Here is a 13041-nt window from a genome sequence, read left to right on the forward strand (position 1 = left end):
AACTTAACATTTGATTATGTACCACCATACCGTGCCTGTGCACCATTCCACAAACAGAAATGAGATGAATGGCCAGTTAAACTGCTTTTGCGTGGTATTGGTTGAGGGAGCAATGTTGTCTGGATACTGGGAGAACACCCATTCATGGGACTACTGCTGTGATTTAGTCTATTCCACCACCCCCACCATGTTTTCACTAAATCAATTCCCCTTACTAAATAGATTATCAGCTATTTCATCTACATTTGAATGCCCCCAAATAATCTATTACTTACAGACACAAAATGAGATTTGAAGAAAGTTTAAAAAATCAATGTTATCACAACAGTAGACTCTCCTCAAGCACAAAATCAGATATTAAGTGGATAATCACATTTGTGGGCAGGAACATCGGCAGGGCCGAGGTACAGCGGAGGAGCGGGAAGTTCGGGGCAGATGAGCAGTGAGAGATCGTGGCGGAGGTGTATCGAGTGATTGAGGCGGAGGAGCGATGAGAGATCGTGGCTGAGATTCGGCGAGTGATTGTGGCGGAGGTTCAGTAAATGTTTATGAGGAGGTGCGGTGAGAGATCGTGGCGGAGGTGCGCCGAATGTTTTGTGGCAGAGTAGCAGCAAGAGACCGTGGCGGAGGTGGTGCGAATGTTTTTTGGCGGAGGAGCGGTGAGAGATCGTGGTGGAGGTGCGGCAATTGAGAAGAGCTGAGGGCCCAGGGGCAGCACGTGCCAGCCCACACTGCGATATGTGTGCACACTAGGTCCGTGCAGCAGAGCAGGTCTCCAATCGTGCTGGTTAACCCTTGCCACTGGATAAAGGCCTAGCTCTGTCAAGACCATGTGATGGCTGGTGTGCTACAGTCACCACATGTTAAAAAAATCCACGTACAGGCATTTTCCACCCCTGGAGTTCAGGACTGGAATATCGGGTCTGTTATGTCCTTAGATGCTCTAACAATGACTCCACGAGGCATTGTGTTGTACTTGAACTGTAGGACCTTAGTCCTTTATTAGTTAACTCCAGTGAGGATTACACATAGTGGCCTGCCTTTTATACTAGGCCAGGCACACCTGTACCAGTAAACTACGAGGCTCCCACTGCTGTGCCCTCTGCTGGCACACCTTGATATAGTACCAACAGTGGCCATGTAAGATACATGACATCAATTCCCCCTGAACCCTCAGTGCATATCCCCTCTGCATTAACGATGCTCTGGGCTTAGCTCTATTTGGGTTCTGTCTGGTAGACCTCTGGCGGGCCAGCTCGATTTTGGGTGGGTAGTTGGTGCAGTAGCCTGCTAGTGGTTGCTGTTTGTGTGTGTGTGTGGTGTGTGTGTTCCTGACCACTCCATTCTCCCCCCTTCGCACGTTGGTGTGGGGGAGGCACCTGGCATTCATGTACCTACAAGTTCAGGTGAGTGGGTTTTGCGTTTCTCTCTTTTTTTTGTTTGTGGTTGTGGTGCGACAAGATGCGGTGACCGGTGCGTAAGGATGGCTAGTTCCGGAGCTGCTGGGTGGTGTTCCTGAAGTCTGGTGACGGTTCAGTGCCCGGTGCTGGAAATGGGAAGTCGGTTGGCTCGCATGGCTTGCTCTCGGGGCTGTTGCCATGGTCCCTAGCAGCAGGCAGGTTCACAGATATCTGTGACTCCCCCCCCATCCTTTCTTTACGCCCTGGGTCCCAGCTGCTCCCTGAGGAGCTGTCATCTAGCAGTGCACAGGGAACCGCTGACTCGCTGGCCTGAGTGTCGCTTGGTTCGTGATCCTGGCTGGTGCTTTTTTCCTCTGGGGAAACAGTAGTGGGTGACCCTACATCTAGGGGTATGGCCTTGATGCAGTCTGCTCCTTCAGGCTTATGGTCGTTTGGGCCCTCGGTTGCCTGAGAGATGGAGCTGACCCAGGGCATGGTCTCACTACCGTTGCCGTTGCCCTGCTGAGGTCGCTTGCCTTGTAGCTCGTGTGTGTTGGCTGCTTGTGGCCACACTTCTTGGTGCCTGACTCTGGTGCCCGGGATGCAGGCTACAGTATTGGGTAGCCTGCTGGACCTGTGTGCACCCGATGGGTGTCTGCCCGCTGCATTAGCTGCGTGCAGTGGGAACCCTGCACCACACAACTTTTCCTTGCTTATGATGGACACTCTAGGGGTCCAAACACGATCGCGCGACTTTTCCTCGCTGGTTGCATATGCACAGTTCAAATCATCAATTACACATTGTAATTAATCGCACGACTTTTCCTCGTTGGTTGCATGTATATAATTCCGATCGTCATTTTACATGGTCAGTTACACATTTACAATTCCGATCATTATTTACTCATTTTACATGGTCAGTTACACATTTTACATGATCCGTTGCACTTTTACTCTCTGACTTACAATACTTGTTACATTGCTTAATTATGTGGAACTGTCCATTTAATTATAGTGGTTTGCAGGCCTCCTTTAAGAAAGCTTTGCTTGCTTTACCCCAATCCGCTTCTCCGCTTGGTGCCACGTTTTGCTCCATCAGTGCTGCACCTCGTGGTCTGGTCGTGGCCATCTTTGTCTGCTGCGCATCGCCTCGTGGTTCGGGCGCCATCTTTTCTTCGTCCACGATGTCGATCGCGGTTATCCTCTTCTCCCCGGGTTCTGCCTCCGCAGTTGGGAAGTCACTGCTAGATCCGATTTTCTCCCTCCTCAGTCCTGCCACTGGAGCCTGGAAGGTGCGTTCGGGTCGTCTCAGCTAGATCATCTCCATGCAGTCGTGCTGAGCGGTCTGTGTCTCAGGTGCTGTGCTGGTCAGCTCATCGGGGCCGGGTCCACCCTCGGGTGAGGGCTTGCATTGCTTCTGAGCGCAGAGGGCTTTGATCGCTGGAGGGGTGAGATCTTCCCACTTCCACTGGATCTTCTCAATCCACCTTCTGCCGAGCAGCGTAGGTCCATCACTTGCAACAATCCACAAATGTAACTAGTGTACCGCTCCATCATAGAGTACTTTTACATACACACTACCAATAACTGGGATGATTTCATTGGTGTAGGTGCGCAATTTGCTTGAACCGGGGCTAACTCTGGTCGTTCAGCCGGATTGTCCCATAGCCTCTCAAAAGCTCCTTGATTCATCACTGACTGAGATTCTCCAGGATCAGGGTTGCAAGCTCCTTGTACGACTTGGGTCGTTGTCTTCGCTGGTGCCAGCAAGTCTCTGATGAGACCATAGACATTGGGCCCATAACTGGTTAGTAGGATAGCACGGCGTTTATCAGCCAGCGCGGCCGGTTCATCTCCTGCCAGGTCATTTGCTGTAAAAAAGTGTTCTAGCCTCTCCACAAAGGCGTCCCAATCATCACCATCGGCAAACTGCTGCAACGAACCAAAGGTAGCCATTTTCGCGTAAAAGTTCGTATTCTCGTTGCCAGTTGTTATGTCCTTGGATGCTCTAACAATGACTCCACGAGGCAGTGTGTTGTACTTGAACTGTAGTGACCTTAGTCCTTTATTAGTTAACTCCAGAGTGAGGATCGCACCTGGTGGCCTGCCTTTTATACTAGGCCAGGCACACCTGTACAGGTAACCTATGAGTCTCCCACTGCTGTGCCCTCTGGTGTCACACCTTGATATAGTACCAACAGTGGCTTTGTAAGATACATGACAGGGTCCTTCATTGAAACATCTGTGAATGCAGCCCTTTTGGTGTGGAAGCAAGTCGTCCTCGTTCGAGGGACCGCCTATGAATGAATGAATGAATAAAATTTGAAAACTACATAAAACTAGAACTGAAGATTTGACAGGGGTGAGTTTCGATCATTAAACCTGTTTTGGAGGACCATGCACCGTACCATTTCATTTTGACTGCAGTGTGATTTATTTCTTGCTTTTAAAATCCAGGTTTTCCCCCATGCTGTGGAGTTTTAGTTCCACAGCGTGCGTTTTTTTCAACAGGATCCCATCCAGAAGTCGGCCTGATTGTCAGGCTTGGCTTTGAGTCGGGTGGGGAGCACTGTGGGGTCGGCCGCAGGGAAGGATCCTGCAGGATTCGTGGGCAGGGGGAGGGGAGGGGAGAGGAGGTGGAGGTATTCTGCTGCAAGTGTCTCACCTCCTGATTCCCCAAAGCATTTTGACCATCTACAAGGTACAAGTCAGAAGTGTGATGGAATACTCTCCACTTGTCTGGATGAGTGCAGCTCCAACAACACTCAAGAAGCTCAACACCATCCAGGACAAAGGAGCACGGTTGATTGGCCCCTCATCCACCAACCTAAACATTCACTCCCTCCACCACCAGCGCTTCGTGGCTGCAGTGTGTACCATCTACAAGATGCACTATAGCAACTTTCCAAGGCTTCTTTGGCAGCATCTCCCAAGCCCGTGATCTCTACCACCTAGAAAGACATGGGCAGCAGGCGCATGAGAACACCACCACCTGCAAGTTGCACACCATCCTGACCACACTTGGAAATGTTTCACCATTCATTCATTGTCGCTGGGTCAAGATACTGCAACTCCCTCTCTAACAGCACTGTGGGACTACCTTCAACAGAAGGACTGCAACGGTTCAAGAAGGTAGCTCACCACCAACTTCTCAAGGGTAATTGGGGATGGGTAATAAATGCTGGCCTTGCCTGCACCACCCACATCACAAAAACAAATAAATTAAAAAAAAACATGATCATAATTTTTTAAATTGTATTCACTGGTAATAGGATTTTCAAGACAGCAGGCAAAACCTTTATGAGTGTGCTGAACTCTGCTTCACATTGGGCAATATTAAAATTACTCCCAATTTTATAATGGTGCAAAATAAATCAAAACGTATACAGCATGATACATATTAAAATATTCCTCTATTGCATACAAGTAAAAATAACAATCTCTTTTGTTGTGACTGTCTGCTGATCTCCCATTCTCATTCTTTTTATCTCCCTGGCTCTGTCTTTCTGTGTATTGACTCTTATTCTGCTGCATGAAAAATAAACAAGAAAAATCAAGGGAGATGTAAAAACTTAAACAATAGGAAACAAGCAGAGAGACAGTTATAGCTTTGTCTATGAGCAACTCCATGGGAGATCAACTATTTTCTGAAAGTGTTTTAGCATTTCCATTCCGTACTATAAGTATAAAGAGAATGCTTGAAGATAAGACATTGAAGATGGCATTAGTGAATAGGATCTACAAAACTCATTTAAACCTGTAATTCTAACTCACTCTAACAACAAAAATTGCATTTATATAGTGCCTTTAACATAGTAAAATATTCCAAGGCGTTTCATAGGAGCGTTATCAAACAATATTTGATACCGAGCAACATAAGGAGATATTAGGATAGGGCTTAGTCAAAGAGGTAGGTGTTGAAGAGCATCTTAAAACGAGAGAGAGGTAGAGTTATTGAGCCAAATCCTTCATGGGACATTGTGCCCTGTTCTGGGTAGAATGATTTATTGATGAGTATTCTCATTTTACAGAATCTGATGATGCAAATTGCAAGAGTAAAATTTATAGTTTACAAATGTCATCAGAACGTGATTGAATTAATATATTAAGCTCATTGCTGGATACTTGTCTTTGTTACTTTATCTAAAAAATATTGTTTCGCAGTTCAATGGATCAGTAAGTAAATGCACTGCGGCCCTTCCAGCACCCTCCTGCCGTGACTACAGCAGACAGGACAGGAACTAGGCCTGGACCCAGATATGCCAGGTTAAAACTTTCTCCACCAGTTTCCTCAGGGTCTTGTCTGGGGCAGAATCTCTATCCACCCCAAACAAGGTCACTTGTATCGGTGATCCTGTGGTCAGTGGAGTGAGCTCCCAGGCTGGGAGTTTCTTTACCCTTGGCTTCATGGAGCATCAGTGATCGGTATTCCCAGTGAAAGGAGGTGTTGGTACTGTTGTTGTCTCTCTGTTCCTCTACTCCTTTTTAAAGTTTTGCCACTAAGTATAAATGTCCTCCCTTTATCCTTCCTCCCCAAAAATATCACTTCTCATTTCTTTCTCCATGTTCATTTTCATCTGATATCACTCTGCCCATTCTACAAACCTATCTGTGCCCCCCTTAAATTGCATAGTTAACCATGCTCCTTATTTTTGCATAGGTTGCAAATCCTTATATTGTATCCCTATAGATAAGTCCAAACCCATAGTATGTACGTAGGGGCCAAAGATTCGCAACCCTTCTGGGTCACTCTTGTCGTAAATCTTGATTAGGCTGGCACCTGGATATGTTGGGTCCTGGCCTTCTGCCAGCTTTCGCTCCATTCAAGGTCACCCATGTCAGAGGGGCACAAACTGCCAACCTGCTGTTTTCTATAAAACTAAGCCATAGCATGAGTTGCCACCTTCTGGCGTGGAGGTATAACAGAGAAAGTTGGATGGAAAGAAATGTTCATACTTCTTTTTACACCAGGTATAGTAATAAGGGCTCCAAATACAGCTGAAAGGATAAAGGTGGTGATGGAAGAATTTAAAGTATATAGTGTTATGTCTCAAATAAAGCAATGTGACTGAGTACTGTAGACTTGAGTAAGTGTGACTTTAGTCTCTTTATTCTGATTCCAGAGTGCCTGCACAGCATGGGAGGCCTGCTTATATGCAGTGCTCCCAAGGGATGCTGGGATCCCTTGAGACTCCAACAGATGCGCCCGCTGGTGGTGGTAGAATGCTGGTTACAAGGTGTTGCACACAAAACATCACTCTGCGCCCCCCCCCCGCCCCCCCTCCCCAAAGTCAGTAATACTCTTATTTACAGGGTGAGATGATCTGAGGCTTTCCGCTCCCTTGTCGTTCGTCTCGGTACAAACACAGGTGCAGGTGAGTTGGTTGGGCCTTTGCTGGGCTGCTGCATAGCTGGCCGTGCTAGGCTGCTGGGGATGATGAGTTTAGCTTCGTGGTCAACCATGATGTCGGTTGCCACTTGTGCGTGTAGCGGAGGGTCGAAGTTGGTGGTGTCCTCTTCAGGTTGCTCGTGGCTGTCTGTGAATCGCAGTTTGGTTTGGTCCAGATGCTTTCTGCAAGTTAGTCCATTTGCAAGTTTGACCTCAAACACCCTACTCCATTCTTTGGCTATGACAGTGCCAGCAAACCATTTGGGACCATGTCCATAATTGAGCACAAATACAGGGTCATTGACTTCAATATCGCTTGACAAATTTTCACGATCATGGTACATGCTTTGTTGATGCCGCCTGCCCTCGACATGATCATGAAGATCAGGGTGGACTAGAGAGAGCCTTGTTTTGAGTGCCCTTTTCATGAACAGTTTGGCAGGGGGAACCCCGGTGAGCAAGTGGGGTCTTGTGCGGTAGCTGAGCAGGACTCGGGACAGGCGGATCTGCAGGGAGCTTTCCGACATGCTTTTCCACCTTTGCTTGATGGTTTGGACCCCGTTCTTCCTTGGCCGTTAGATGCGGCTTGAACGGAGCAGATGTGACATGCTTGATCCCATTGCGGGTCATGAATTCCTTGATTTCAGCGCTGGTGAAGCACGGCCCATTGTCGCTGACAAGGACATCAGGCAGGCTGTGTGTGGCAAACATGGCTCGTAGGCTTTCAATAGTGGCATTGGACGTGCTTACAGACATTATTACACACTCAATCCATTTTGAATAAGTATCCACAACAACCAAAAACATTTGGCCTAGAAACGGGCCAGCGAAGTGAACATGGATCCTAGACCATGGTTTGGAGGGCCATGACCACAAACTTAGCGGTGCCTCCCTGGATGCATTACTCAGTTGAGAGCAAGTGTTGCATTGGCGCACGAAAGACTCCAAATCTGAATCGATGCCGGGCCACCACACATGGGATCTGGCTATGGCTTTTGTCATGTATCTTACATTATTATATATAACTGTATCCTAACATGCTATACATGACTGTAATAAGATATGACCTGTAACCACCAGCATACCTTACCACCAGGGGTGCACTTGCAAGAGACAGGTATATAAGGACAGGTCTCAGGCAAGTGCAGCATTCCAGAGCTGTGAAATAAAGGTGCAGGTCCAGAGTGACCTTGACTTCACTACATGCCTCGTGTGAATCTGTACTGAGGGGACAGGACTTTACAGTGGCGACGAGTTACGGATTACAGAATCCACAGAATGGCGAACAACGGATCAAATGAAAAGTACATTGCGGGAGACAATTGGGAGGACTTTATAGAAAGGCTCCAGCAAAGCTTTGTAACCAAAGACTGGTTAGGCGATGATAAGGCAGACAAGAGAAGAGCCCATCTCTTGACCAGCTGTGGCTCGAAAACATATGCTTTAATGAAGGATCTGTTGTCACCCGAGAAACCAGCAAGCAAGTCGTTTGAAGAATTGAGCACACTGGCAAGAGACCACCTGAAGCCAGCGAGCAGCATACACATGGCCAGACACAGGTTCTACAACTACAGACGCTGTGTGGGCCAGAGCATACCCGACTTCGTGGCGGAACTTCGGAGGTTGGCTAGTTTATGTGAGTTCTCCGATGAACTGAGGAGAGAAATGCTGAGAGACTTTTTCATTGAAGGAATAGGCCACGCAGGCATATTCCGAAAGCTCATAGAGACCAAGAACCTGACCTTAGAGGCAGCAGCACTGGTTGCACAGACATTCTTGGTAGGGGAAGAAGAAACGAGGTTGAATTACAATGCAGGTACGACAACTAACGAAATATCGGAACAATAAGTTCACAGCACTAAACAAGCTGCTACCCCCACACACAGACAAAACCGGGAGAACAGGCTCTCAACAGCAGGCAGAAGCCATCAAGGGCCACAGGAACGGCCGTTCATACCTCATCAACCCACAATGCAAGCAATCAACTACAAACTGAGAGAAGCTCAAGAGAGATCAGCCAGACGCAGCTCATTCTTTGGGAACACTTTGAACAATGGAACAGGTCTGTGCTGGAGGTGTGGGGGTGGGCACTCGTCAAGGAAATGTCGAGTTCAGCAGGCTGTTTGCAGAAATTGTGAATATACAGGGCATTTGGCCCGCATGTGCAAAAAAACGGCAGCTCGGCTGGTATACGAATCGGATGGGTCGGAAAGCGGACCAGAAGATGGTGGGGACAGTACCCGGGACACCGATGTACAGCGGGTCAACACAATCAATGGCCGTTGCTCCTACAACAGGACGCCTCCAATAATGATGAGGGTCCTACTCAACGGGATATCTGTCAACATGGAGCTGGATACGGGAGCGAGTCAATCTCTCATGGGCACTCAACAATTTGAACAACTGTGGCCGCATAAAAGAGACAGACCAAAACTCACAAGGGTCGACACCAAACTAAGGACCTATACCAAAGAAATCGTACCAGTCCTCAGCAACGCGCTGCTCTCTGTCACACACAAAGGGACGGTGAACCGACTTCCCCTGTGGATTGTCCCCGGAAACCCCCCAGCACTGCTGGGGAGAAGCTGGCTGGCAAAACTAAACTGGAAATGGGATGATGTCCATGCCATGTCATTAGAGGAACGGACCTCCTGCTCAACAGTTATAAAGCAATTTGAATATCTCTTTCAGCCAGGTGTGGGCACTTTCAAAGGGGCCAAAGTCAAAATCTACATCACACAGAATGCTAGACCGGTCCATCACAAGGCCAGAGCTGTACCCTATGTGATGAGGGAAAAGATCGAACATGAGCTAGACAGGCGGGAAGCCATTATATCACCTGTGGAATTTAGTGACTGGGCAAGTCCCATCGTCTCAGTCATGAAGCCTGATGGATCCTTACAAATCTGTGGGGACTACAAATCTACCATAAACAGAGTCTCCCTACAGGACCAGTACCCGCTGCCCAGAGCGGAGGACTTATTGGCCACATTGGCTGGAGGTAAACTTTTCTCAAAATTAGACCTTACATCTGCGTATATGACGCAAGAATTGACCGAGGAATCCAAGCTACTCACCACCATCAACACACATCGAGGCCTTTTCATGTACAATCGATGCCCATTCGGCATTAGGTCGGCAGCTGCCATATTCCAGCGCAATATGGAGAGTCTGCTCAAGTCCATCCCGGGGACGGTTGTATTTCAAGACGACATACTTATCACGGGCAGGGACACCGACTCCCATCTCCGTAATTTGGAGGAAGTACTAAAGCGGTTGGATCGGGTAGGCCTACGAGTCAAGAAATCCAAGTGCCTGTTTCTCGCACCCGAGGTTGAATTTTTGGGCAGAAGGATTGCCGCTGATGGAATCCGCCCAACAGAGTCCAAAACAGAAGCAATTCGCCTGGCACCCAGGCCCCGGAATGTCTCAGAACTGCACGCCTTTCTCAGGCTACTCAATTACTTTGGGAACTTTATGCAGAACTTAAGCACGCTGCTGGAGCCTCTCCACGTGCTACTCAGGAAGGGGTGCGATTGGTTTTGGGGGGACGCCCAGGAATGCGCCTTCAATAAGACACGCAACCTTCTATGTTCCAACAGTGTTTTGACTTTCTTTGACCCAGGTAAAAAGCTAGTTCTCACATGTGATGCATCAGCGTATGGGGTCGGGTGTGTTTTGCAACATGTCAATAGTGCAGGTAAATTACAACCCCATAGCTTATGCCTCCAAGTCACTTTCGCGGGCGGAGCGCGGGTACGGAATGGTAGAGAAGGAGGCACTCGCGTGCGTGTACGGTGTCAAAAAGATGCACCAATACCTTTTTGGGGCCAAGTTCGCGTTAGAAACCCACCACAAGCCCCTCACGTCCCAACTATCTGAGAGCAAGGCAATAAACGCCAACGCCTCGGCACGAATTCAATGGTGGGCACTCATGCTGGCGTCCTACGACTATACCATAAGGCACAGACCAGGCACAGACAACTGTGCCGACGCGTTCAGCAGGCTACCCCTGGTGGCCACGGAAGGGTCTGACGAACAGGACTGTGAGATAGTCATGGCAATCAATGCCTTTGAGTCCACAGGTTCGCCCATGATGGCTCGCCAAATCAGAGCCTGGACGGCCAGCGACCCCACGTTATCCTTAACAAAAAGATGTGTCCTAACCGGTGACTGGGCAGAGGCTCGAGATGCCTGCCCCGAGGAATTAAAACCCTTTCACAGGCGCATGCATGAACTATTATTACAAGCAGACTGCCTGATGTGGGGCAGCCAAGTAGCCATGCCTCTGAGAGGCAGAGAGGCATTTGTCCAGGAGCTTCACCGCAAGCACCCGGGGATCGTTCTCATGAAGGCCATAGCCAGATCCCACGTCTGGTGTCCTGGTATTGACACGGACTTGGAGCTCTGCGTCCGAAGGTGCACCATTTGTGCCCAACTCAGCAATGCCCCCAGGGAGGCTCCACTGAGCCCCTGGCCCTGGCCTACCAAACCGTGGTCGCGGGTGCTCGTAGACTATGCGGGCCCATTCATGGGCAAAATGTTCCTCGTAGTTGTAGATGCATTTTCAAAGTGGATCGATTGCACCATTTTAAACTCGAGCACAACCTCCAGCACTGTGGAGAGCCTCGCAACCATGTTTGCATCTCACGGAATCCCTGACATATTGGTCAGTGTCAATGTTCCGTGCTTCACCAGCGCAGAATTCCAAGACTTTATAATTGACCACGGCATAAATCACGTCAAGATGGCACCGTTTAAGCCGGCCTCCAACGGCCAGGCGGAGAGAGCAGTGCAAATCATTAAACAAAGCATGCTTAAAATCCAAGGTCCCACGCTGCAGGGTCACCTGTCGCGACTGCTGCTGGCATACAGATCTCGTCCGCACTCACTGACTGGGATCCCCCCTGCGCAACTGTTGATGAAAACGACTTTAAAAACAAGGCTTTCATTAATCCTCCCAGACATGCACGAAATTGTTGAGGCAAAGCGCCGTAAGCTGACTGAGTACCATGACAGAAATTCGAGGGGGAGATGGAATGAGATAGGGGACAAAGTGTTTGTACTAAGCTATGGCAGGGGTCCCAAATGGCTTGCAGGGACTGTAACGGGCAAGGAAGGAAACAGGCTACTAGTAGTACAAATGGACAATGGCAAAACCTGCCGGAGGCATGTAGACCAAGTCAAAAGCAGATTTACCAACAACACTGCGGAACCAGAGGCAGACTACAATGTGGAACTCGTACCACACCTGGTGGACAGACAGAGGGACCAACCTGAGGAAAGGGCAATCCCAACAGACAGCCCAGGCGAGTCAACAACAATCACACCAATCGAAACAGACAGCCCAAGCGAGATACCACCAACCACACCCAAAGAAAAACAGACACCAAGGCAAACAACTGAACCACAACTCAGACGCTCCACGCGAGAACGTAGACTACCTGAGAGACTGAATCTATAAAGACAATAAGACCTTGGGGGAGGGTGATGTCATGTATCTTACATTATTATATATAACTGTATCCTAACATGCTATACATGAGTGTAATAAGATATGACCTGTAACCATCAGCATACCTTGCCACCAGGGGTGCACTTGCAAGAGACAGGTATATAAGGACAGGTCTCAGACAAGTGCAGCATTCCAGAGCTGTGAAATAAAGGTGCAGGTCCAGAGTGACCTTGACTTCACTATATGCCTCGTGTGAATCTGTACTGAGGGGACAGGACTTTACAGCTTTTATCATTACTATGCCTGGATGGGTACTATGTAGGTCGTGTATGAATGTTTCCCTGCCTTTCTTAGGCAAAACCACACGATTACGCCACATGACAGTCCACCTGTATGGACATTTCGTCTGGAACGGCTTGATCTCTTCATGCATCTCCACTGGGACGCTGGACCAGCTCCCATGGATGACACAGTTTTTTTTACCAAGGACAGTAAAGGATCCTGGCTGGTCCAGGTCCGGATCTGGCGTGCTGTAATGGGCGGCTTTTCGTTTTCAAATACATCCATCACCAAGAGCAAGTCTGCAGGTTGTGCCATTTCCACCCCGGTGGTGGGCAATGGTAGCCGACTGAGAGCATCAGCGCAGTTCTCTGTGCCTGGCCTGTGGCGAATTACAGAGTTATATGCAGACAGCATGAGTGCCCATCTTTGGATGCGAGCAGAGGCATTGGTATTGATAACTTTGCTATCTGAGAATAACGATATGAGCGGCTTATGGTCAGTTTCTAACTTGAATT

At 48.6% G+C, this 13041-nt stretch overlaps 1 protein-coding gene across 1 annotated transcript in view; it reads left to right on the forward strand.

Annotated features, from left to right (window-relative positions):
• The window catches only part of spdya (speedy/RINGO cell cycle regulator family member A), a 109501-nt gene that overhangs the window by 55854 nt on the left and 40606 nt on the right, over positions 1 to 13041 (forward strand). The window lies entirely within an intron of this gene.

Source organism: Pristiophorus japonicus, chromosome 7 (genome assembly GCF_044704955.1).
Source record: "Pristiophorus japonicus isolate sPriJap1 chromosome 7, sPriJap1.hap1, whole genome shotgun sequence".
Taxonomy (NCBI): Eukaryota; Metazoa; Chordata; class Chondrichthyes; family Pristiophoridae; genus Pristiophorus; species Pristiophorus japonicus.